We start from the raw sequence: 23,987 nt of genomic DNA on the forward strand, positions 1-23,987 counted from the left end.
AATGTTAGTACTCTGTCGAAATCTACTCCTCACACACCATTATGCCATCTGTACACTCATCCACCCCGAAGACTCAGCCCATGCTCAGTCTCCTCCTCTCATCAGAAGTTAATGATGAGCTGATGTTATCAGGCCCCGGGAGCAGTGGGCTCATGTACTGGCTGAAAACAGAACCATTATGGTTCAAACACTGGAAGCAGGTTAAAGACGCCAGTTAGCACATACAAAGAAAGAATTTAGGATTAGAGAAACAAAAATGGCCAGGGGAGGAAAGGACAGACAACCTCATCACAACTTTTCCACGTTTCTGTCTGCTGCTGAGGAGTCTGCCTGAACTACACAAGATGGGCTGCAGCTTCCCCACAGCTGGGCAAACACGGCCCATCCCTCTGCAGTCGCTGCTTTGCTGGTGGCCTATATGTCTGTGTGGGTTACAGAACAAATGGAGACACAAAGGTCAAAGGCAGATCCAAAATTGCCTCGGCCTTCCCAGCTGGGGGACAGGCTGCTACCAGCCGAACCTGAGAGAAACCTCAGCAGAGTCTGCAGGAACAGCCCTGGCTCTACTCATTCTGAGCACGTCACCGTCATCTAATGACACTGCTTCCGAGTCTCAGTCAGGAAAATAAGTTCCTATTTTTTCCTGTGAAAGAAAAATGCCAGTTATGCTGGCTGGGGGTGGGGGGGTGTCTAGGGTTCAAAACAGGGTGTCTTTGTGTAGCCCTGGCTACCCTGGAACTTACTCTGTAGACCAGAATGGCCTTGGGCCCAGAGATCTGCCTGCCTCTGCCTCCTGAGTGCTGGGATTAAAGGTGTTCACCACTGCCTCTCCCCCTCCCCCCTTTTAAACACTAGAGTCTCTTGAGAAGAGAACCTACTTCTCTTGAGAAAATGTACCCACCCAGACTGCCCTGTGAGCAAACCTGCAGGCATTTTTCTTAATGGTTGATGCAGGTGGGTCTATCCCCTCACTGCTGCCCTTGAACAGGGGGTACCATAGTAAAGCAGGCTGAGCAAACCTTTCTGCCTGTCTGCTAACCTAGGCCTAGTCCTGGAAGCTTCCAGCCTCCGTACAATTGAGTCTAGGCCTAGAATGTTTTCAGCCTCTAGGACTCACTGCTGAATAAGCTCACCCTTTCTAGTTCTTTCTGAACTCTGGCAGGCTGGTTCAACTCAGCTGTTCTGACTCGAACTCCTCTCCAGGCTGACAGATTCAATCTGGCTTCTGTCAGTTTCTCCTGGATTGCTCTGCTTGGCCTCATACTAACTCTGGTGATCTGTTCTAATCCTCTTGCTCCTTCTGTCTTCACCTGTGTCTAGCTTGTTCCCTCTCTGCAACCTGTCTATACAACACTCCCAGGAAAACTGCCTATTTCTCTCCACTGTCCCAAAAATAGCTTCCCTTTCCTCTCTCATGAGAGAGTTGGGCATATCCTCCTATTCTGTGATTTGTCACTTTGTCTGCCACTAGATTAGATATCACATTTAAACATGGGTGTTTACTTATACAAACTAACTTTACTTTCATGGTTTGGGATTAAAGGTGTGTGCTAAGGGCATCTCTGTATTCCAGACAGGGATCCTGCCCTGGCTCCCTGTGATGGCGTACTGTGATGTGAAATGGTCTCTCTCCTCAAGCTGTGTTCCGGTCATGGTGCTCTGTCACAGCAATGGGGACAATAGACCTTGCCACAGAGCAGGAATAGTCTGCTGCTGCTACTGTAACAGACATCACATCCTTTTGACCAATTACTGTGGGCTGTGGCTGCTCCCCACCTCCCTGCCAGGTTGCTGGTGAGGGAATGTTTGTCTCTCTCCAGATTTTGAGACCCAGAAAAGTCACCCTACCCCCTCCCTCTGGGACTCCTGTCTTAAAAACATGGATGATGCTGGGGATTTAGCTCAGTGGTAGAGCGCTTACCTAGGAAGCACAAGGCCCTGGGTTCGGTCCCTAGCTCCGAAAAAAAGAACAACAACAACAAAAAAAAAAAAAACATGGATGATGCATCAAGGCCCTCAGAGAAGATGGACCCCTGCCGTGTGGAAATAGGTGGAAAAGCAGGAAGCAGCCCTAACCAGAGGCCCATGCCCTGTCTGGAGCTTCTGTGGGTTCTCTGGACACTGGCCCCAGCTTTGTCAGGGCTGAAAAGTGCAATGGGAAGGAGACAGATAAAGAAAAACCTCCGACCTCCAGCATTCTCACAGAGCAGAGCACTACGTGGTGAGCAGGAGGCACTGGCTACGGCAGAAGACCAGGCGGTTCTCTTCAGTCAGATGAGAGCACAAAGACTCTTGTCTCTACCTGATAATGTGTATAAATCTGTCCAATGTCCAAAGGAAGCCAACTTCCTGGCTCTTAGAGACATCCAGGGGTTAAACCTGGCAGGGTTCTAGACTCAGTCAGATGTTTGATCACCAGCATTTTCCTTCAGGGGTTCCTTGGAGACTGGGCTCTCAGAGGCAAGAGTTAAGTTCTTGCTAAGTCCCTGATCCAAGGATTGCTGAACAGAGAGGCAGCAGAGTGCCCTAGATCCACTTGGGCACGTCAGAGCTAACAAGCCCCACTGAACTCACTCACCAAGCTAATCTTATCACCTCACAGGGCCTTTTGAGCATCAGACAATGGGCAGTTTACACCTGCACACATCCGGAATATGATGGGCACTAGCAAAGTCCACTTTCCTGGAAAGCCTGTGTGGTATTTGGCATCCACACACCTGCCCACTTGTTTCTGGGTTGTCTGTTCCTATCTGTCCTTCACCAACTGCTTCTCAACACTGAAACTACAGCATAATCCTTTGAACCCCCTTTTTAATCTCTAGGATTTCCTTTAAGAGTAGGAACAGTTTAAACATCACCACCTTATGGGAGGACATTCCCCCTCCCCAGGGAGAGAGAGATAAATCACAGCCAAAACAGTCACAATAGGAGATAAGAGAAGGGGAAGCTGAAACCAAACTGAAAGCAGCCCTGGATTCTAATCTCTAAGTCAGAGTAACCTGCGAGATGCCTCATAGCAAAGGGCTGCAACGCTGAGCTGAGGACCTGATGCTTCTCCAGCAAGGCCGCTTGCTCTGCCTTGCTTCCCACTTGGGAGCCTATGTAAATAAGTGCTCCTATGCGCCCATCGAGGTCTCCTGACTTCCTCCAACCTGATTTCTGTCCACCTCAGAAAAGCTGGGAAAGAGGACGGGGTTCTGCTGAAGTTCCCTTCCTCTGTCTGCCTTGCACCCCCAAGACCACTTAGCCCTCCCTCATTTCTTTCCCACTGCAAGAAAAAGGGAAATGCCATGTGCTTGGTGTTTCCCTAAAAGCTGCACGCCCACTCTGGGACTCAGCGCTACTCTGCCGACCTTTGTGAGCCAAGCCTGGGAAAAACCCAGCATGCAGAGATAGGACACACCCAAAACTCCCTGCTTCACTGCTTCTCCTGGTCCCAGTGGGACATGACAATCTAGGAATGGACACGAAAATGGTACACACTACAAACACCAGAAACCTCACTTGGAAGAAGAGGATTGTGGGGACAGCTATAAACGGTATTTATTCTCAGCAGAAAGAAGAGTCAATGATCTTATTAACATCTTCTCTTGCAGAACTACACGGAAGCTTTCCTGGGTACCACTCCTTCTCAACATGCTGCTGTGCCACCAAGATGCAGGTGCCACCAAGGGTTCCCTGGCAACTGTCCATGAACATAGTGGACAGGTGAGCAGAGGTGGGACATGGTAAAGAAGCAAAAGCTTGGAAGCTGAGGTAGCTGCCACAGGACTTGACACTGTTCCCAGCCTGTGCGCCTAATGGGATCCCCACCTCTCCAACCTAGTTGTCCCCAGTGCCAGTGACAAAGCTGGCAAAACAAGGCATGAAGGCCCATGACCAGGCATCAATAGGACAGTGTTTCAAACAGCCCAGCCAGCCTTCCTCGTGTCCCTATTGGTTGGCAATGGGCACAGCTGTAGCCAGCTGGGCAATGCTACCAAAGGATGAGAACTCAGAAGGTAGCAGTATCAGCCCCTCCTACGTTGGCCCCTTGGCGGCCACAGCCAGCGCCCGCCGCTGCTGCAGTAGCAGCCCCCAGACAATGAGAACTATTTTCAGCCAGTGCTTTAACACAAGCCAGCTGGCCAGTGCCCTGGGCAGGAGCCTCCTCCACCCAGCCCGCCCAGACAGCAGCGGCCTGGCCAGCCCCACCCACCCACGCTGCCACCTCTGCATCACTGTTTATCTCACTGTTTCAGCACAGCCTCTCCAGACACCCCAACACTGCAATCCTGTCAGACAAAAACAATCAGAGCTCCATCAAAGGTCCAGGAGCTAACAGGAGAAAATCTAGACATAGGAAACACAGCAGCCCCTTCAAACACCCACACTTTTCCCCAAGCCCATGAGTGGCTAGCTTAGTACAGGGGTGGAGATGAAACCCATGGATAGGCAGACTCACTGTGGCTCTCACTGACCCATGGTCCAGTCCTCTCTGCCAGGTCTGGGAAAGAAAGCTCGTTATTTACTGCTCCTCTTGCCCACTTCCTCTACCCTTCTGAGCAGGGGTTCAGAGAATGAGTTGGAGTCAGGGACAAAAGATTCTGGACAAGAGTTGTCCTACTCCAGAAAGAGAATCACAGGAGGGGCCAAGGGCAGGCACTCAAAGCACAGACAGCTCTCTGACTGGCATGATGGAGTGGGGCAAACATCCAGCCAGCCCCCCTGCCTAGCAGTATTCTAAATCAGGAAGCACGGAGGGCAAAAGCCACCTCCCTGGACCCTGAGACTCTAGCCCTTTTCTGCCAAATTTCATAAGCTTACAGTACAGTGAACCAACCCCATCCCTTGTCTTTACTCCCGTGAAGAGGGACCCTATGTCAGAAGCACGTGCAGAGTGCACAGCTCTCCGACAGCCTTCTCGAGGCCTGAGCCACTATCAGACACAATGGGAAGTTGCCAGGGGTCCTAATGGCATCAGAAAAATGGGTGTGCTTTTCTGTGACTTAAGTGTCTGCAGTGACTTAAGTCTGCCTTTTTGGATTTGCTTTAATTGAAGCCATCATTTTGGGAACAATCTGCCAGCACAGAGCTATGTCTGGAGAACGTACTGCTGTGGTCACTGATGACTCTATAACCAGAAGTGACTTGCCGAGTAGTTATGGGCCAAGTCCCTAAGCAGCCTGGAGGAAAAAGAAATGCATTCGCCAGATGTCTCCAGCTGAGCTCTGCAATTCACACTAGGCAATCAGATGAAGAAAGGCCCTAGAAGGCCAGCACCACCCAAACAAAGAGATGACTTTTTCCAACAATTGTATCACCACCACCCCTAGGCCTCTTTGTCACGTTGGAGGATTCCCTTATTGGATTTTGAGAGAGCAAAGGAAGTGACTATGTCCCTGGTACCAAGAAAGCCCCAGGCTCTACTGCCCTCTGAGGTACTGCTCTTACACCTGCTACCAGGTAACTCCTACAGGTAACCTCTAGCCCATGGCCGAGGACACCCCTCTGCCTACCAGTTGAGGTATACTCCATTTCAGACAAAACTGCTGATGTCATTCTCCAACTGAGCCATTGGCCCTAGCTAAGAAACCACCACCACAGCAACTTGATCCACCCGTTGGCTCCTCAGCCCCTCGTGGTTAGCCAGACCCACGCACTCCCATTTACTTACGGAGAATGGAAACTATTCCGATGGGGGACAGGCTTTCCAAAGTCAAGGAGTCTTGGGTACAGTTCCCCTCTCCACCAGCTCACCAGGGCCTCTCTCTCTCCCTGGAATCCCTGGAGCCCAAAGAGGAAGCACCACTCTCAGACGCTTACCATTTCTGGGGTCACACACCCCTTTCCACACACCACAGCTGCTCTCTCACTGAGCTGTGGGGAGTCTCCTTTACAAGGAATACCCAGAAATATTCCGGCTCCTTATCATTTATAAAACAGAAGCCTTGGCCAGTTACTCCTTGGATCTTACCCTTGACGATCTTAAGTGCTAAGCCTCTCCCAGCATCTCTGAACAGCTTTCCCTTTGGGCTTTCAGGGAACAAGTCCTCTTGCTATTTCTTGGCCCTAGGATTTGCCTGTGACCACACTTCCTTGGTCTTCTAAATCCCTCCTACCCATTATTACCTGTCTCAAAATTCAAAGTGGTCACAAACCACACTCTCAAATAATTACTTGTAAAAATGACCCAGCAGACGTCTCCTTGCTATCCCCCAGTTTCTCATCCTCCTCAGCAATGTTTGGCTTCCTAAGAAATGATTAGCCTTTTCTCTGTCACTTGGGTATGGCTCCCTGACCCTGCGGAATGTAAAAGCAGGGTACCAAGCCCTGAGAAGCAGCATTAAAGAGATGAAGCAGATGCTTTCCTCTGTCCTCTGAAACACAAAGACTACGGCTGAACTTTGGCAGTTATTTTGAACCCAGAGGGGCGACTTGAGACTGAAGTCTATATAATAAAACAACAAAGAGATCCCCAGGGCAGAGGATGCTGTGCTGTGGTGGAGCGCTTGCCCGGTACGCACTCACGGGCTCTAGGTACAAACCCGAGGACTGAAGAAAGAAAGTAGCCACTGCTGTTGTCACTGCCATCAGGTCACACCTGTAATCCCAGCTACTTGGGATAATGAGGCAGGAGGACTGTGCATTCAAGGGCAGTCAGGGAAATTCAGCAAGAATAGCTCAAAGAAGGACGAGACAGATGGGCTGGGGAGGATAGGAAAGAAAACACCTGTTACTGATGCCATGGGCCATTAGTGGAATCTGAACGTATTCCACACATTCCTACCTTCTGGTTCGCTTCCTGTTTATCTGTTTACAGGAATTTCCTGGAAGCAGAGCATTTGCCTCTCCTGAGCCTCGAAGGCACAGTGATTGATGCCTACCCCTCCACCAAGCCCCTCAAGGTTTCTTGTTCGGCCCTGCCCCTCTCCCCTCATTACCAAGGACAGAAAACACTCTTAGTACTTCACCAATGTCCCTGGGACTTCTGGGCACTCACCTACATCTACATGTGTGGTTGTGGTGGTGGTTGTTACAGCTCAACTAACTTTCTGTTTAGGCCAGGTTTCCCTCAGTAAGCTCCTGGGTCTCATTCAGAGTCTCAGTTCAAGTCCTGACTAAGCCTATTCCCATCCCTTCCCTTCTCTTTAACCAGAGTCACCGCTTTTATAGCCTGCTAGAGCACAGGAGTCACCAACAACTCGGTGAAGAGTAAGCAAATTTCAATTCTGCAAGGATATGCTCCTCTCTCCTCTTGCCACCATGTGTCCTCCTCCCTGACACCCTGGCCTCACCCCTTTCTCCAGTTCACAGCAGGACAGACCCTGCCTCCTTTAGCAGACCCCCTAAGAGAGAGGCTCCCAACAGTCTCCACACATTCATTCTTTTGAAATGTGGTCACAGTTGTGACTTGTGATGAATGTTCCTCCATCTTTCTCAAACATTCAATAAACATCCTGATGCGTCTCACTGACACTCCTGGAGACACAATGCTCCCCCACTTACTGCTTGAGTGTCCTTGGGAAAAGAATTTCATGTCTGCAAGACCCAATCTCTTCCCGTAGAATGGAGATGGGGATAGTGCCGCCCTTCAAGAACTGCCTTGGCGACTGGGGAAGTAAGTTAGCATATTTAAGCATCTATGTAAGAACCCACGTAGAAAACATTACACATAATGCAAACTTTGCTCAGGCTTTTAATTCCAACATTTACCCATAAATCTATACACCCAAGGACTACCCTAGAATCTGGGAATAGTGGAATAAACAAGGAGTGATTACTATCTATGCCAAGCCTATATCCTGAGGCAAGGTCGACCAGAAAACTAGCGAGAGCTGTGGCTGGCTCTGCTGAGAAGAGGCAGATCTTGCCCAAGGGATCCCTGAGAGATAGCATCTAATTAGATAAGGGAGCAAGCAGGGATTACTGGGAAAAAAGTTTCAGGATTCTGTACTAAACATGAAGTAGGAGGGGGTCAGGCAAAGTATTAGAGAAGATGGTCACACCCTAGGTGAGGATGTATATCAGTAGATGTGTGGAAGAACAATGTACTGTAACAAGGCCTCGTCCACAAGTGGGCCTGTGGTTGATAGTGTGTGCTGGGAAATCAATCACTGTGGGCAGCAAACAGTCCAACAACAGAAGAGCCCAGGAGCTCCTAGGGAAGCAAGTAGGACACTGCTACCATTAAATCACCATAGTAATAATGACCAAAGCTGACGTTCAGAGAGGAACTTGTCATGAGCGCTGTGTGGATCACTTCACCTAACTTTCACCATAGCCCTGCGCAATAGGGATTGCTTTGTTTTATAGGTAAGGCTAAAAGGGGGCGGTGGAACTTGCCTGGGGTCACAAAGCAAATACTCGAAAGGGCCAGATCTGCAGTCTAGATCTGACCCCAAATCCTGAACTTTATCCTACATAACACCTGCTGGGAGACAAGGAAGTGCCTTAGCGCTCTTACTCACCGTTCTAAACTGTGTGCCCCTTCAGGGCTGATCTGGGTAATTATAATTGTCCTTATGAACTCTCCCACCACCACCAACTCTGTATGCTATTCCTCGGAGCTTCTGCAGGGTTTATTACCTGTTAGCAATTATGTTCAAACATTTTTTTCTTAGTTTTCATTCATAATCATGAACTTCACAATCCATCTGCTTAAAGAGGACTAAGGAAAATGTGGAGCCTAAAGAACTACAATGAAGAGGCCGGGGTACGGGGTGCAAGTCTGTCACAGCACTTGAGAAGGACACAGATCTCTGTGAGTTCAAGGCCAGCCCGATCCATATAGCAAGTTCCCAGACAGTAAAGGCTACAAAATATAGGCTGTCTCAAAAAACAAGCAAACAAACAAATAAACAAAGCAAAACCACACACATAAAACAAAGCAACAAGATATCTCAAGTAGGTGGGGTGGAGGATTTCTCTCCAGAGCTCTGGAAAAGAATGACATGTCTGACACATGTCAAATGTGTCTAATGAATCGAATGAGTCGAAATCATTAATTTTAGTTAGACTCATTTTCAACTGTTCTAGTAGTTGACATATCAAATGTGTCAGACAGAGCTGTCCAATGTTAGCAATTGCTGTCTTCTTGCTGTAACTGGACCCAAAGCATTGCATGCCTTCCATGAGCATCATGGCTTCCTTCCCCCTCCCAGAGATCATAAGCTTTGCCATTCAAACAGTCTTTTTTTTTTTTTAATTATTTATTTCATGAATGTGAGTACATTGTCACTGTCTTCAGACACACCAGAAGAGGGCATTGGATCCCATTACAGATGGTTGTGAGCCACCATGTAGTTACTGGGAATTGAACTCAGGACCTCTGGAAGAACAGTCAGTGCTCTTAACCTCTGAGCCATCTCTCCAGCCCCAACCACTAAGTCTTAACAGGGGAGGAGACCAACAACTATTAGCATTGGTCCAGCATTTTCCATGAGCAAGATGCCAGGGCCTGCATGCTTCAGAAAGACATTTTCAAACTAAATTTCTCCCGTAAATGGACTTATAGCCACTAGAGTGTGAGGTGGACCCAGACACACGAACCTGGGCTCATTCTATAAAAAGTGAGACCCTTGTAATCGAGTTCTTTGTATTTAGGGCTCAGAACATAAAGTTTTCTTGTCTTTGGAACTTTGGCTACCAACAGTTCAAAGGAGACACTGCCCAAGGACTTGTCAGCTACAGCGATGTCAAAGAACACCGTGGAGCTGAACATAGAGGGCAGCAGGAGGCTACAGGTGACAGCTCCCGTGGAGCCTCAATCTTCCTTTCAACACCTAAGTGCCTTGTACACCACACTGTGCAAGGCTGAACACACGTCGTTACTTCTTTATTGTGGGCAAGTGTGCATGTGCATGTGTGTGTAAATCAGGACGGCTCTCTGTTCTCTCTCTCTCTACCGTGTGTGTTCCAGGGATCAAATGCAGGTCTTCTACCCACAGAGCCATCTCACCAGCCCAGAAAATGTCTGCTTTGCAAAAACTCTTGTACATTTACAAAGAGAGGGGAAGCTGCAGTTTATAAACATCTACTCTGGGCCAGGCACCAGGCACTTCGCTAATCCCTTTATAATTATAAGATTTCATAGAGAAAAAAGTCTTCCTCGGTTACTCATTGCTCGCCGTTTGCATGATTCCCTGAAGTGGACTGTACACTGCATGAGGGTGTGGACTTAGCGTAGAAACATGCCATGTGGCATGTGCAGAAGAAAACTTAGCAGAGCCTGTGGGTTGTCCATCAGGCAGGAGAGGCTGACAGAAGGGAGGCAGCACTCCAGCATCCAGTGCACTTGCCTTGGCCCAGCTCTGACTTTCCAGGAGTCTCATAATAAATCCAGGAGCTTATTATCCAACCATAAAACTTAATGAATCCCTTCCTACTTCTAAGCACATGTGGGAGGGCATGACTCTTGCTTTACAGAAGGGTAAAATGAGGCCCAACCCAGGCACGTCTGTCACATGTCACTTGAGCCAGGAAGAGGCATTCCAAGTCCTCTGTCTTTCCCTGCTTTTTGAATGGCTCTTAATGAGGCATGTCCACACTGGCTTCCAGCTTCTACTCTCTTTGGGAGAGACTATAATGAACTCAGGCTACTCTTAACCTCTGAGCAGTCTTCCAATGCTGCCTGTCACCTTCAAGGCCACAGCTTGACAGAGGTCACAGCCACCCACACCCCATTTTATTTTAGCCGTTCCAGTGTTTCTGAATTTCACCGGAACAGCCAACTAGATGAGAATACCTCCCTGTATTTGGCCTAATAAGAGTTCCTTCCCTATGATCTAAAGAAACCCTGGGGGCAGGGCCTGCCAAGAGGCCTTGGTGGTTAGAGCACTGGCTGCTCTGCCAGGGGACACAGGTTCAACTCCCAGCATCCACATACAGACTTATAACCATGTGTAACTCCAGTCTCAGTCAAGCTGATGCCCTCATCTGGCGCCTACAGGTATTAAGGAAGCACACGATGCACAGACACACAAACAACCATCTGCATGAAAACTTTTAAATGCAAATGGGACACTTTAAAAATAAACAAGGAGACCCTGAGTAGCTTTTGGCTACATGTGGTGACATAGATCTCTAATCCTAGCACTAGGGAGGCAGAGGCAGGTGGATGTGTTAAGTTTGGGGCCTGGTCTACATAGCAAGTTCCTGGCCAAGCAGGACTACACAGTGAGACCTCATGGAGGTGTGAGGCACCCCGCGTGGCATACTGACTCGAGGTCAGGATTAGAAGGAATGTAGTACCAAGCGTTTCACGACTAGCCCGTGCCTCAGACTGTACCACTGCCTGCCCTCAGCAAGCCTGCAGCCAATGCTCCATCCCCGTAACCCAGTAAGAACTGGAGACCGATTGGCTCAGGGCACCTACAAGGTAACAGAACCAGCGGGCGCGATGGTGCATGCCTTTAACTCCAACACTCAGGAAATGGAGACAGAGGCAGGTGGATCTCTGTAAGTTGGAGGCCACCCTGGTCTACAGAGGGCTCTAGGACAGCCAGGGCTACAGAGAAACCCTGTCTTGAACCACCGCCATCACCACCCACATCCCCAAAAAGAAGAAAAAAATTAGGGGGGGGGGAGGGAAAGTACTAGAACCCAAATTGAAGCCCAGATATGTAGTTCCCAACATACAGGGCTTTCTACCATGTCCTGCCATGAGCTCTGATGAAGGAGGACGGGGAACTCCACTTCTAATTCAGGACGGTCCCATTAGATCTGTCCGACAGCTTTGATCTCTAAACCACGCTTCCTCACCTAGCAAGACTGAGTGAAAGCAGCCGAGCCAGGCAGTGCAAAAAGATACCCGACCTTCAAAGCAGCTCAGTAAGTTACTATGCGGAACAAAAGAAAGACACTGTCCTCTTAGACAGGGCATGGCTTTACAGCCAAGTAACAACTCAAACTTTACAAAGTAGTGTGGATACCAGCACAGGCTTCGCTAAGCATGCTGGCACACACCTTTAATCCTAGCCCTTAGGCGGCAGAAGCAAGCAGATCTCTGTGAGCCAGGAACTGGCCGTGAGACCTTGCCTGAAAACAAAACAAAAACAGCCCAGGTTTTGGGAGCAAGAGATGACTCAGATTTGAATCTTGGTCAGGAGACTCTGACTAGGATCATGAATCTGGGTCATTTGTTTTAAAATATTTGTCATGAGATACTAAGAAAGTTATCAGTTTTCTGTGCCTGCTTTCCCATCTGCAAATCAGGGATATGATGTGGCCCAACAGCCAATCCAGGGGTGAGTCCGATGTCTCCTGGAGCAGCTTCACATGTGCTACCCAGGGATTTACCAGACAGGGAGGACAGAAGCACTGACTAAGCTGCCGTGCTATCAGAAGAGCCAGGAAATCTGGGATTCCACTCAGCTTGTCAGGTCACAGTTTGGTTATCTGTAGAGATTAGGGGAAGATGTCACCAGATCTGCAGCATTCCTGGTATACCTCAAATCCCTCACTTTCCCAGCTGTTTCTGACTTCCTCCAGGTCCACCTGAGGGCTCATCTCTGTCAATCATTCTCTTCAGCCCCCTCTCTTCTTCCTGCTTTGCTTCCTGGAACACTAAGTCCTCTGCGATTCCCTCCCAGTTGCCAAGGGCTGGGCTGTGAGAATATAAACTGTCAGGTCTGACCTGACCAGTACAATAGTGACCCTCAAATATACAGTCTGTCCCCAGTACCTTTTGAGCTCCACCAGCAAATCTCCAGGCTTCCCCCCTCTCCCCCACGTCTGGTTCTGAGCCTTCACACGCCTCAGACAGGTCACTTAGCACTCTCAGGTTGCTCTCCTGTGTTCAGCTAAAGAAACTTCCCCTTAACTAACCCAGCAGGCTAGAAACCTCAGGTGCCATCCTGAGTTTTCATGGTCTCGACTCCACGCTCCCAGTGTCAAACTTAATCAGTCCTGAGGATTTAATCTGTCCTGTGGGTCCCACTGTGCCTCCTACCATCATCAGATAGTACTCAGCTACCCCTCATTGCTGACTTCTTCCCATGGGACTGACCTACACGCAACTCAAAATCTGCCTGTGACACTCCTCTTGGAAAAAGCATTAGGTACAGTTCCTTCCACATGACATCCACGGCTTCATTCCCATTGCTCTCAGCCTGCACTACACAACAGCAGTGAGCTGCCCTGAAAAGAATATCGGAGCACATCATGCTCTGTCCCCTCTCTCTAGAGAGAGCTTTCTCTACCCTAGACTCTGTCCAAATCCCATTAGCACATTAGCCAACAGATTTTTCTCCTGCAGCCAATGTTTCCCAGCGCTAGACTCATGTTTCCAGCCAATCTGCACCAAAACCTCCCCTAACTACACACTCTAATTACACGATTGGTGAGTTTGGCTCTCCCTCCAGCCTGAGCTCCCGGGGTAGACACTGTACAGTCTTAGTCATCTTTAGTCCTATGGCAATTAACACAGGTCTAAGCCCTCAATAAATGCCTGCTGAGCCTTTGATGGCTGAGACGTCCCTGTTCCTATGTCTAGGCCAGCTAGGTGGCACTGTCATCTTCAGCTCACTGCCTCAGAGTCCCTGAAGGAAACTGAAAGGAATCTTCACAGCCTTGCTTTGAAAACAGGCAGGGAAGAGTGGCAGTGGCCGTGTGGCTATGGCATCCCCCCTCCCATCTCTGAGTATCCAGAGCAACAGGTACTAGACCACTTCCTTACAGCTCTTAGGAGGAGTCAGCCAGAGGCCAGATGCCGCCTGATGCTCCTCAGCTGGCCACCCCTCACATCCAGGTTATGTTCACAACTTTTAACATGGATATTTTGGGGAAATGACTGATAAATACTTTGGGAACATATCAGAGCCTGTTGCTCTATAAATGTACAGGAGATTCTTAGTTCCTTAGTCACCAACCATGCCAGCAGTAATTAAAAAGCCCAAAGGAAGCAATTAGAAGCCGCTGCTAGAGCATTAATCTAGAACTCATACCAGATGCACCCGAATACAACTTGCATATGGACGTGAGCCCTTCTCAAAGAACAGGACTCACCAAGCCCGACCTGCCAAGGACCTGCGCTTCTGAGTCTTGTGTGAAGCTCGCGCTCAGGAGAGGTAAAAACAAAACTACGACCACAAACAAGAAGTCTGTCCAGCACAAAGGGCTCTTTCCCCGCTGTACATCTTCTGGTTCATCCATCCTAGGGTATCATCCCCAAGGCTTGCACTGAGGAGAAAGAGGTGTGTATCTAGCCCACAGAATGAATCCAGATAACAAGCCAGAATCCATTCAGAGCACACTTCTCAGTCTCAGAAGGCCTGTGTGTGGTGACCCTTCCAGGCTGCACCAGAAACACTGTGCACTCAGGGGTTACTTACCTGGTCCTTGGAGTCTCTGAAGCCTATGGATAAGTCATGATTAGTCTAGCATCAGGCAGCAAAGTGACAACTGTGGTGTGTACTTCAGTGATTCTGTACTTTAGAAGTACAGAAAACACAGTCTCTACCCATGAGTAGTAACTCGCACTTCTTTTCTGTTTTAGAATGTTCTTGTATGAATGCTTTCTCTGTGCATGTGTGTTGCACCATGCGGGCGCCCGGTGTTCATGGACGTCAGAAGACGGTATCAAATGCCCTAGAGCTGGAGTTACGGATGGTTGTGAGCTGCTATGTGAGTGTTGGGAATTGAACCCAGGTCCTCTGCAAGAGCGTCCCTGTGACCCCAGTGCTCGGAAGATAGAAGTGGGAAGTCAGAGACTCGGGCTCATCCTGGTCTGCTTAGGAAGTTTGTGATCATCAGGACATATGAACTCTTGACTCAAAAAATCCTTATTATTGAACACTCCAGTATGCCAGACACTGCCTCGGATCCTTTAACCATGTCACTTAACCCTTATAAAATCCCCAGAGGGTAAGAAATATTATTCTTATTATACAGGGAGAAAAGCTGAGGTTCAAGGGAGCTGAGAACTGGCCAAGGTCACAGATAATAGACAGTAACATTAGGGTTCAAATCCAAGTGGGGCAATAGTGGTGCATGCACGCCTTTAACCCCAGCACTCAGGAGGCAGAAGCAGGTAGACCTGTGTGAGTTCCAGGCCAGCCAGGGCTGCAGAGAAACCCTGTCTTTGAAAACAAACAAACCCCCTCAGTTCTAGAAGCCACTGTGCCCTCTGTGGCCGTTTCCCAGGCCCACCCTTACATCTCTCCTCTGCTCAGAACAGTCACTTCAGAAATCCTTGAGAATCAGCCTTGAGAGATTCTGAGAAAGCCAGCATCTACTGACAGCTAATCAGCACCCTGCCAGCCCTGCAGACAGTTGACACTACGCTTGGAGCCAGGAAAAGACAACCACAGGCTCTGACTGGGGCCCACCTGGGACTAGGAGCCCCTGCTCTCCACCCAGGCTGGCTGCTGTCAGTGGCAGCCTCTGCCTCAGAGGCACCTTCAGGGGCTGGAATCTAGATTTCACCTTCTCACCCATTTCTTCTACTTCAGTCGCAGAAAACACGGAGCTTGTGAAACATCGTCCCCATTACTCTCCATCTCCGGTTTTCCGTGGCACCAACACTATTTTATATACTTGTACATTTATACTGTTCTCTAAACAGCAATGTGAGTGCTGAGGCCAATGTCTTTGTTTCTCTTACTCACTAATGGCCCAAATACAAACATGTTCAATATTGTTGAATGAACAGATGGATGTTGATACAAATAGCAGAAACAAATGTGAGAGACAAGACTGAATGTTTTCTAAGAAACCAAATCAAGCCTATTGTTGAATCCCAAGATCCCCTCCAAGTCCCTCCCTGAAAGTCCCCCACATCTCACTGCTATGCACAAGCCCTAACTGGGCCCTACAGAAGGTACTAAAGAAGGACCTGGAGCTATGCCTGGGGAGGAGACTTGCTTCTCCAGTAAGTACAGCCCAGGCAAATTAAAAGCTCCCTCTTCAGTGAATCCACTCAGCTTTAGTTATAGGTCATACTTTTTATTTTTGTAACCAGCCAACCCACCAAATTATAGGCCCAGGCCATGGATAGGCACGCCAAACTCTGGGGCCAGCCTAGCAGAGACACTGCCCTTTTGGCCCGAGGGCAAATACAGCAGTCAAGGGCTGAGCACCAGTCAAACCTGAAATGATAGATAAAGAGGGCCATCCCTCTCTGGCAGAGCCTAGAGGGGAACCTGGCCCTCAGGCAGGCTGCTGCCCTGGGCAGGACAGGCTCTAGAACTCTCCCAGCAGCCACAGTGAACCCAACACTATGAAGCCTGAAACCTGTCCCCATACATATTCAAATTCTTACTATATGATCCCACGTGGTCTGGGTCCTGAGCACCTTTGGTGGCTTTCAGACCTCTTTAGGATCTCTTTCAACCAATCTGCATTCAGTTCCCTGAACGTGCAGTTGTTCCCTAGTTCCTGAATTTCATTATTCCAAGAAAGCTACTCCCAACAAACCTCAGAGGTTAGCATGCGGCTATGATGATGGATGGAGAACACAGGTCATGCAAGACTCAAGCAAGGAAACCACCATGTTCATTAAAACAGAGCACGCAAGAGCTGAAGGCCAACTGCAGTGATGGCAGTACAGATGAAGGCAAAGTGGTCCAGCGTGACCCCGGGTAGGGCCTTAGCTCACCCCTGCCTCCCCAAATACAGCATGTACCTCACTACCAAAGGGTAGGCAGCCAGAGGGTAACAGCATCGTGATGCAGTGAAATGCTTGTGGAGTCTATCATAGTCAAAGCATGTATGTCGGTACCCATGTGTGCCTATGCACATGCGCGAGCTTGACCGTGGAGGCCAGAGGCTGGCACTGGCTGTCTTCTGCAATGGCTCCCCACCTTAATCTTTCACACAGGGTCCCTCACTCAACTGGAGCTCGTGGACTCTGCAACCCTAGCTTCACAGCAAGACCCAGGCAAGGGTCCTCTTGCACCCAGCACCGGATCACTGGCACATGAACACCCTGCCCAGCTTTTTACATGCTATAGATCCAACCCAGGCCCTAAGCATTTTACCAACTGAGCCATCTCCCCAACCCAAGCACTCATAATAACACAAATGCCTTAGGACAAGATGCCCTTCCACCTGTAAAGAAGACAAGAAAGAGTTGGAAAAGGAAATGAGTTTAAAGTTTGGACTATAAACTCTCCATACGGTTCAAGTGTAACGTGTGGGACCATTTCCAATCCAGTTTTATTCAAACTTATTCTGCTTCTCTAACCTCTGAGGATTAAATGTTTATTTCTCACATATTCCAACCATTCAACTTTTAATGAGCAAACTCATGAACGGTCAGGGACCACTTACCAACTAATCTCTAATCTCTATTCCCTGATGAAAGATTAGGCAGCAGGGCCTCCGCGGAGCCTTTTCGAGCATCAGTAAATCTTCAGGCAGAACTCTCTGTGGACTAAAGATCCATCCTGATCCAAGCTCACTCATTCCTCTGTAAGCAGACCCCTCTCCTCCCTAAGGCCCCTTGCAGCTCTTCCCCACAACCTGCTCGCTCTTCTGTGTGGAGCAGCCTTCTCTCCTCTGCACTACCCTAGTCACTTTTAAGACAAGACTTAAAGCAGTGCCTGACTTCCTTCCTGTACCAGGCTGATCTTGCCCTCCTCTGATTCCTGTGTGGTTACAAATGACTGACTGCCATCTCAGTAGCTCAAGAGTTCCCTCTGAGTGGCTTCTCTGTTTTCTTTTCTATGGAGACAAGATTGTGTGTAGCCCAGGCTTGCCTGGAACTCACTATGTAGTGAAGATAACTCTGAACCTTTGATCTTCCTGCCTTAACCTCCAGAGTGCTGAGGTCACAGGAGTACACTACATGCTCACTGTATAGATCAAACACAGGACCACATGCATGCTCAATGAGTACTCCACCAATTGGGCTACATTCTGCCCTCAAGAGTGCTCTTTGTTTCTTAGAAACATGTAACTGAGCAAGGCAAACCATACTCTCTTATGGATAAAGTCAACTTTGAAATACGATGTTTCACAGACTCCTGAGAATACATGCTTGGCGTCACCCTCAGTTCAAACTGCAGTTCTCCATGCTCATCTGTCTCTTCCGCTCAGGTAGCATCATTTATGTTTGCCATGCTCTAACGCACTCAGGAAAGTGCCATGTGTATGAAAGGAATGACCTGAACAGAGTAGACTTAATGAGGTCTTTGCTTGGCTCTCTTAACCTATTCTTTGCTCCCAAAGACATAATCCTATTTTTGGTTTTGGTTGGGTTTTGTAAGATAAGATTTTGCTGTGTATCCCAGCCTGCCCCTAAACTCATTATCCAGCCCAAGCTGTAACAAACTCACTATGGAGCTCAGGATGACTTTGACCTGATCCTCCTGCCTCCAAGCCACCAGTGTATATGCCATCACACCCAGTGTGGCTCCTAGTTTGTAATTACATTTTTTGGACAGTTTCTCATTATTCCCGGTTATCCTCAAACATGTTGTATAGATAAGGCTGGCCCTGAACTACTGATCCCCCTGCCTCCATCGCCCGAGCACTGAGATTACAGGCATGTGCCACCCACGTGTAAGCAAGAGGTCAGCTCTGGGAAGAGGGGCATGTAAGAATGCGGACTCTGGAGCCAGTGTGGTTTGTGGCCATAATCCCAGCACTCAGGAGGACGAGGCATAGTTAAGACACCTGTGTGGGCCAGCGAGCTCCAGGCTAGTCTGGGGCTGCAATGAGAGATCATGTTTCAAAACAAACAGAAACACAACTTGGCTTTTTGGAGCCAGAATGCTTGGATTCAAATCCTAACTACTTACTAATTCTTTAGTCCTGAATCACTTAACCTTTCTGGACCTCGGCTTCCCATCTACCAAACAGAATTAACTGCTTCGGGCTGGGGCTGTAGCTTAGTGATAGATCTTATGCCTTGCATGCTTGAGACCCTACACTTAGCTTTAGCACAAAAATCTAAAAACAAAAGAAAAGAAAACAACAACAACAACAACAACAAGAAACCCTAAGCTCTGCTTTACACTCAAGGAGCGAGATGGTCTGTGCCGAGTGACTGCTTGGTGCTGGCGGTCCATCACCGTCCAATAAATGTTATCAAAAAGTTATTTGGAGGGGTTGGGGATTTAGCTCAGTGGTAGAGCGCTTGCCTGGCAAGCGGAAGGCCCTGGGTTCGGTCCCCAGCTCCGAAAAAAAGAAAAAAAGAAAAAGTTATTTGGAATATTCCCTGGGTGGAAGGTCACTAGATGTCATTTGTCCCTTTTTCCAAAGTGGCCACATTCATTACATTTTCACTATTTAAAAACACTATTAGTTATCCTTCTCCTAAGAGACAAGAGTCTGGAGAGCGCTGTTGCTACAAGGTTCTGAGAGCTCGGCATAGAAGTCAGATCTGAGGCCGACTGCCTTTGCTGGTGTCACCGCAGCTCTGCCAAGTAAGACTTGCAGGTTCAGCTGGACCTGAAATAAAAGACTAAAAATACACAACCTGCCACGTCTGAGGAACCAGGATGCCTCTCATCAATCTAAGCTGCAGCCTCGGGGCAGAAGGGCATCTCTCTTATGAGAACCACTGCCCAGGTCCCCACAGAGAGGCAACAGGCAGGAAGGAGCTACCAATCCTATGGGTGTACGGGTGTCCCCTCTCTCTCCTGCTCATCTTTTGACTCAGTGTAAAGAGAAACTTCTATTGTCATCATTAAAAGTTGAAGTTCCCCTTCCAACTCTATTTTTAGTCTTCCATTTTCCTTAAAACAGTAATACATAATATAAAAAATATATTTTTTTAAGAAATCCGATCTCCCCTGATGGCCAACACAAGTTGGTTCTGTAGGCCTTTTCTCTACACATTTACACGTAAGCACATACTCTATCATACAGCATTACAGTCTGAACTGCCTCTTTAGATTACTATTTTGAATGTGCACACACTCCTGTCTTGGAGATTGCCATCAGCCACAGACAGTAAATGGCACTTACCTATACCAGGTGTTTGGCTGTACGATAAGCAAAGGTGATGTTCCCACCCTCAGGGAGTTAGTGTAGGAAGGATAAATAAGTCATTAAGTAAATCATTTCAAGATGAAAACAGCAAAGGGATGAACAGGATTCTATGGTAGACAATAATAAGCAGGACAGGGGAGTAGATGGCAATCCCAAAGCAGAAGCACCCGTAAACCGAACAATTTAAAGACTCAGCCAAAGGCACCCCAAGCAGACAGAGCTTGTGCAAAGGCCCCAACGTAGAAATGTTCTGGATAAAAGACTAACGTTTTAAATTTGGCTCCCTTGTGGAGAGAGGAAAATGGCTGCCTGACTGTGGGACAAGCAGGACTGATCCGGCGTGCATGGAGACAGTGGCAGTAGAGAACTGATGCTTATTGTTAGAGCTGAGACGGTGGGGATTACATATGGATCGTGTATTGAGAAAGAAGAGGAAATCAGAGAGTACTCATAGGATCTGCTTGGAGCAGCTAGGAAAATTGAAGAATCAAGTTGTTCCTGATTTAAAAGGAGAAGAGGAAGAAGAAGAAGAGGAGGGGGGAGGAGGAGTAGGAGGGAAGAAGAAAAGGAAAGAAAAGAAAAAGAAAGCAGCATCACAGATCACAGTGACCATGACGGGGACCTTTGTGCACAAGTGTAATCAGTTCTGGAGAAACACCTCCCAGGATAAAGATGGCTGAGGTAAAAGAAGCATGCATTTCATACTGACAGAGCCCTAAAATGTGTCTCCTAAGAACAAGGCATAGTGGTTCATGCCTGTAGGACCCCAGCACTGGACAGAGAGGCAGGAGGATAGCCCAGGAGTATAGGGACAGCCTGGCTTACACAAGCAAGCGAAGCACGGCTATATAGCAAGCCCCTGTTTTAAAATGACCAGACAAAAGCTTTCCAAACATCTGCACTGAATTTATCTTTAACAACAGCCATGGCTTTATCTAGCTTTTTGTTTTTCCTTTTTTGATGTTTATTTCAAGATAGGGTCTTACTCTGTACCCCAGACTGGCCAGAAAGCTTCAGCAATCCTCCTGCCTCAGCCTTCTAAATCCTGGGATGGCAGGTGCAAATGCCGCCACGCCTAATGTTTTATTCACATTTTTATCAAAAAAAAAATTTCTACAGATTTGAAACCTATAAAGAAAACCAAAGACTAAGCATCCATCACTTGAGAAGCTGTAATCCTTTTAGCATTAAAAAAAGAGTCCAACTAGAAATGTCTTTAGGGAGGCTTTCCTGAGCGACCTTTAAGTGGAGACCTGGCTAAGCCCTCTGAGCCTTTCCTTCATCCCCTGTAAAACACAAGTAAACTAGCTTTACAGAGCTGTCCTCTGTAAGGAAAATGAAATCACCCATGTAACAGTGAACGCCCTATACCTGATAAATGAGAATAACTTCAGCAAGTTAAGTCCAGGCCACATAGTGGGTATTAAAACAGCCATTTCTAAGAGGAGATAGAGGACTCTACACAAAAATAAACAAATCTGCATTGTTTTAGAAAAAAAAATTTTAAAAACACTCTCACTGTGTAGCCTGGCTAGCCTGGAACTCCCTATGTAGACCAGGCTAGCCTGGAACTCCCTATGTAGACCAGGATGGCTCCAATTAGGAGATTCACCTGCCTCTGTCTTCTGAGTGCTATTTTAATATAAAGACCACAAAGATGTAAGATCTTCTTCAAAGGAATATTTTATGAATATTTTAAAATACTCTAAGCAGTCAAGAGGTACAGGTCTGTTGTTATCAAGTAGATCTCTAATCATAGGACACCACTTACATTTTGTCCCCAACTATGAAAGCAGAGGCCACAGGTTCCCCTTGACTTCTCGAAACCCACCCAGTTAGTCTCACCTGGTCATTCCAAGAATTTGAGGGCTAGACAGACCCCTAACTCAAAAATGTGTATACCCCCCTCTCCCCTTCTCCTTAACAAGGTAAAATAGTGTCAAGGAGGCTGAATACCTCTCTCTAAAAGGGAAGCGGCCAAACTTCAACAGGATGCCTTGGCTGTCACCACCACCAGAGCACTGTTTTATCTGCACTGATGAACTAGGGTTCTCTCTTACCACAGACTCCATCACTGTTAGTATTAAGGTCTCTTCACCCTCCTCCCACAATCAAAACCAGGACTTCCTGAGAGAGCCAAGAACAGACCCAGAGCCCCTCAAAACACTGTATATGCAACATGCACAAGAAGGGGACAATGGAGTTGAATGGACTTTCAAAGGGATCTGTTATTCACAAAATAAAGAAGCACTATCAAATGCACTTAGAAATTCAGCTAGCCATGGTACTACATGCCTGTAATCCTAGCCATTTGAGAGGTAGAAGCCAGACAATCAGGAGGAGTTCTAGGCTACAAAAGATCCTGCTCTTAGCTCTATCCTAGCCATACAAAAATATTTCTTAATAACACATTCCCAAATATAAGACTTTTATATGCTGGTCTACTGGACTGACCAGAGTGGAGATAGAGCATGCATATGCCAAACTTCTTTGACAGAGTTTAGGGTGGAGCCTAGTGTATCAGAAGAACCAGGCACTAACCCTGTAGATAGGAATAACAAAAAGGTCTGCTCTTTTCTAAGGCAGAAGTTCATTAAGAGATGGCTCTATCTTGACTTTTATTCCGTTAAAATAAAAATTTAAATACAAGGCCTCTCTTTGTAGTCCTGCTGGCCTCCCCAGTGTTGGGACCAGCAGTATGAGAGTCAAACCTAATCACTTTGTTTAACCATGGACTTCTGTACTAAGCACAGCAGCACTTAGTGTAGTAACCTCATTGCTCTCCAAGACTTCAACATAGGCCAACCTTTCCTCAATTAAAACCATGTTAGCATCCAGGAGTATCCTTAAAACACTGCCATGGAGTAAGTCTTATCCTCACTACATCATAGAGAACAAAAGTGGCTCAGAACAGTTGCGGGATTGGGCTAGTGGGCAGGGAAGCCCTGTGACCGCAAAGGCTGACAACCTGAGTCCAATTCCTGGGACCCACATGGCAGGAGGAGAGGACAGACTCCCACAAGGCACTGTTGGTCCTCCAGATCCACACTGTGGCACACGTGTATCCACATATACTCAGTAAGTGAGTAGAAATATAATTAATTTTTTTTTCGGAGCTGGGGACCAAACCCAGGGCCTAATTAAATCCCCAACCCTAATTAAAAATTTTAAGCTATAAGATTTGTTCAGGGGTTGGGGATTTAGCTCAGTGGTAGAGCGTTTGCCTAGCAATCGCAAGGCCCTGGGTTCGGTCCCCAGCTCCGAAAAATAGAAAAGGAAAAAAAAAAAAAAGATTTGTTCACAGTCTTTACAGATGAAAAAACAGAAAACAAAAACTGATCGGAACCTAAGACTGGATTACAGAATTAACAGCCTTCCTTTAAGTCTGAGCTGGCAAATCTCAAACCAGCGAGAGTGTGTGTGGGGTGGGGGGTGTATTTTTTTTTGTTTAATGGTTTCATGAGAAACGGGGACTATGTAGAAGGTTGGTTCCCTGCAAGGAAACTGATAGAAATAATAAATGAAACAGCGAAAGTCTGACGTCTAAGCAGTTCTTAGAACGGAATAACCATCTCTTAAAATAACCAAGTCTCAGACTTGATCCAGCTTTCAGAAGAGGGCTGGGTAACTGAAGAATGAGACAGTCTCCTTTCTAGACTGACCCAAAGATGGGAAGAAAAGTGTACACATCTAGCTAGGTGGTGTCGAGCATACCTTTAATCCCAGCACAAGGGTGGGGTGGGGGAACACAGGTGGACCTCTGAGTTAGAGGCTTAACCTGTCTCAAAAAAAAAGAAAAGAAAAAAAAGAAAAGAAAGAAGGAAGGAAGGATCTCTCTTGTCACTGCATACTGGGGACCTCATGCCAAAACCAACAGGACAACTCTAGCCCGGGAAGAATGTCAGAGGTGACTAAGAAGACAAAGGAGGGGTTGGGGATTTAGCTCAGTAGTAGAGCGCTTGCCTAGCAAGCGCAGGGCCCTGGGTTTGGTCCCCAGCTCCAAAAAGAAAAAAAAAAAAAAAAAAAAAAGAAGAAGACAGAGGAGAATGGAGACAGGAATTAAACCCCCA

The 23,987-nt window shown here is 47.6% G+C and overlaps 1 protein-coding gene across 4 annotated transcripts in view; it reads right to left on the reverse strand.

Annotated features, from left to right (window-relative positions):
* The window catches only part of Fmnl3 (formin-like 3), a 51,354-nt gene that overhangs the window by 21,587 nt on the left and 5,780 nt on the right, over positions 1-23,987 (reverse strand). Inside the window, exon 2 of one of the 4 annotated variants that reach the window (XM_039080568.2) lies at positions 5,657-5,766. The exons of the other annotated variants lie outside the window; for them this stretch is intronic. The gene's annotated coding sequence lies outside the window, so the exon portion shown is untranslated. The remainder of the gene's footprint in view (positions 1-5,656; positions 5,767-23,987) is intronic. 4 annotated transcript variants of the gene reach the window in all.

This window comes from Rattus norvegicus, chromosome 7 (genome assembly GCF_036323735.1).
Source record: "Rattus norvegicus strain BN/NHsdMcwi chromosome 7, GRCr8, whole genome shotgun sequence".
Classification (NCBI taxonomy): Eukaryota; Metazoa; Chordata; class Mammalia; order Rodentia; family Muridae; genus Rattus; species Rattus norvegicus.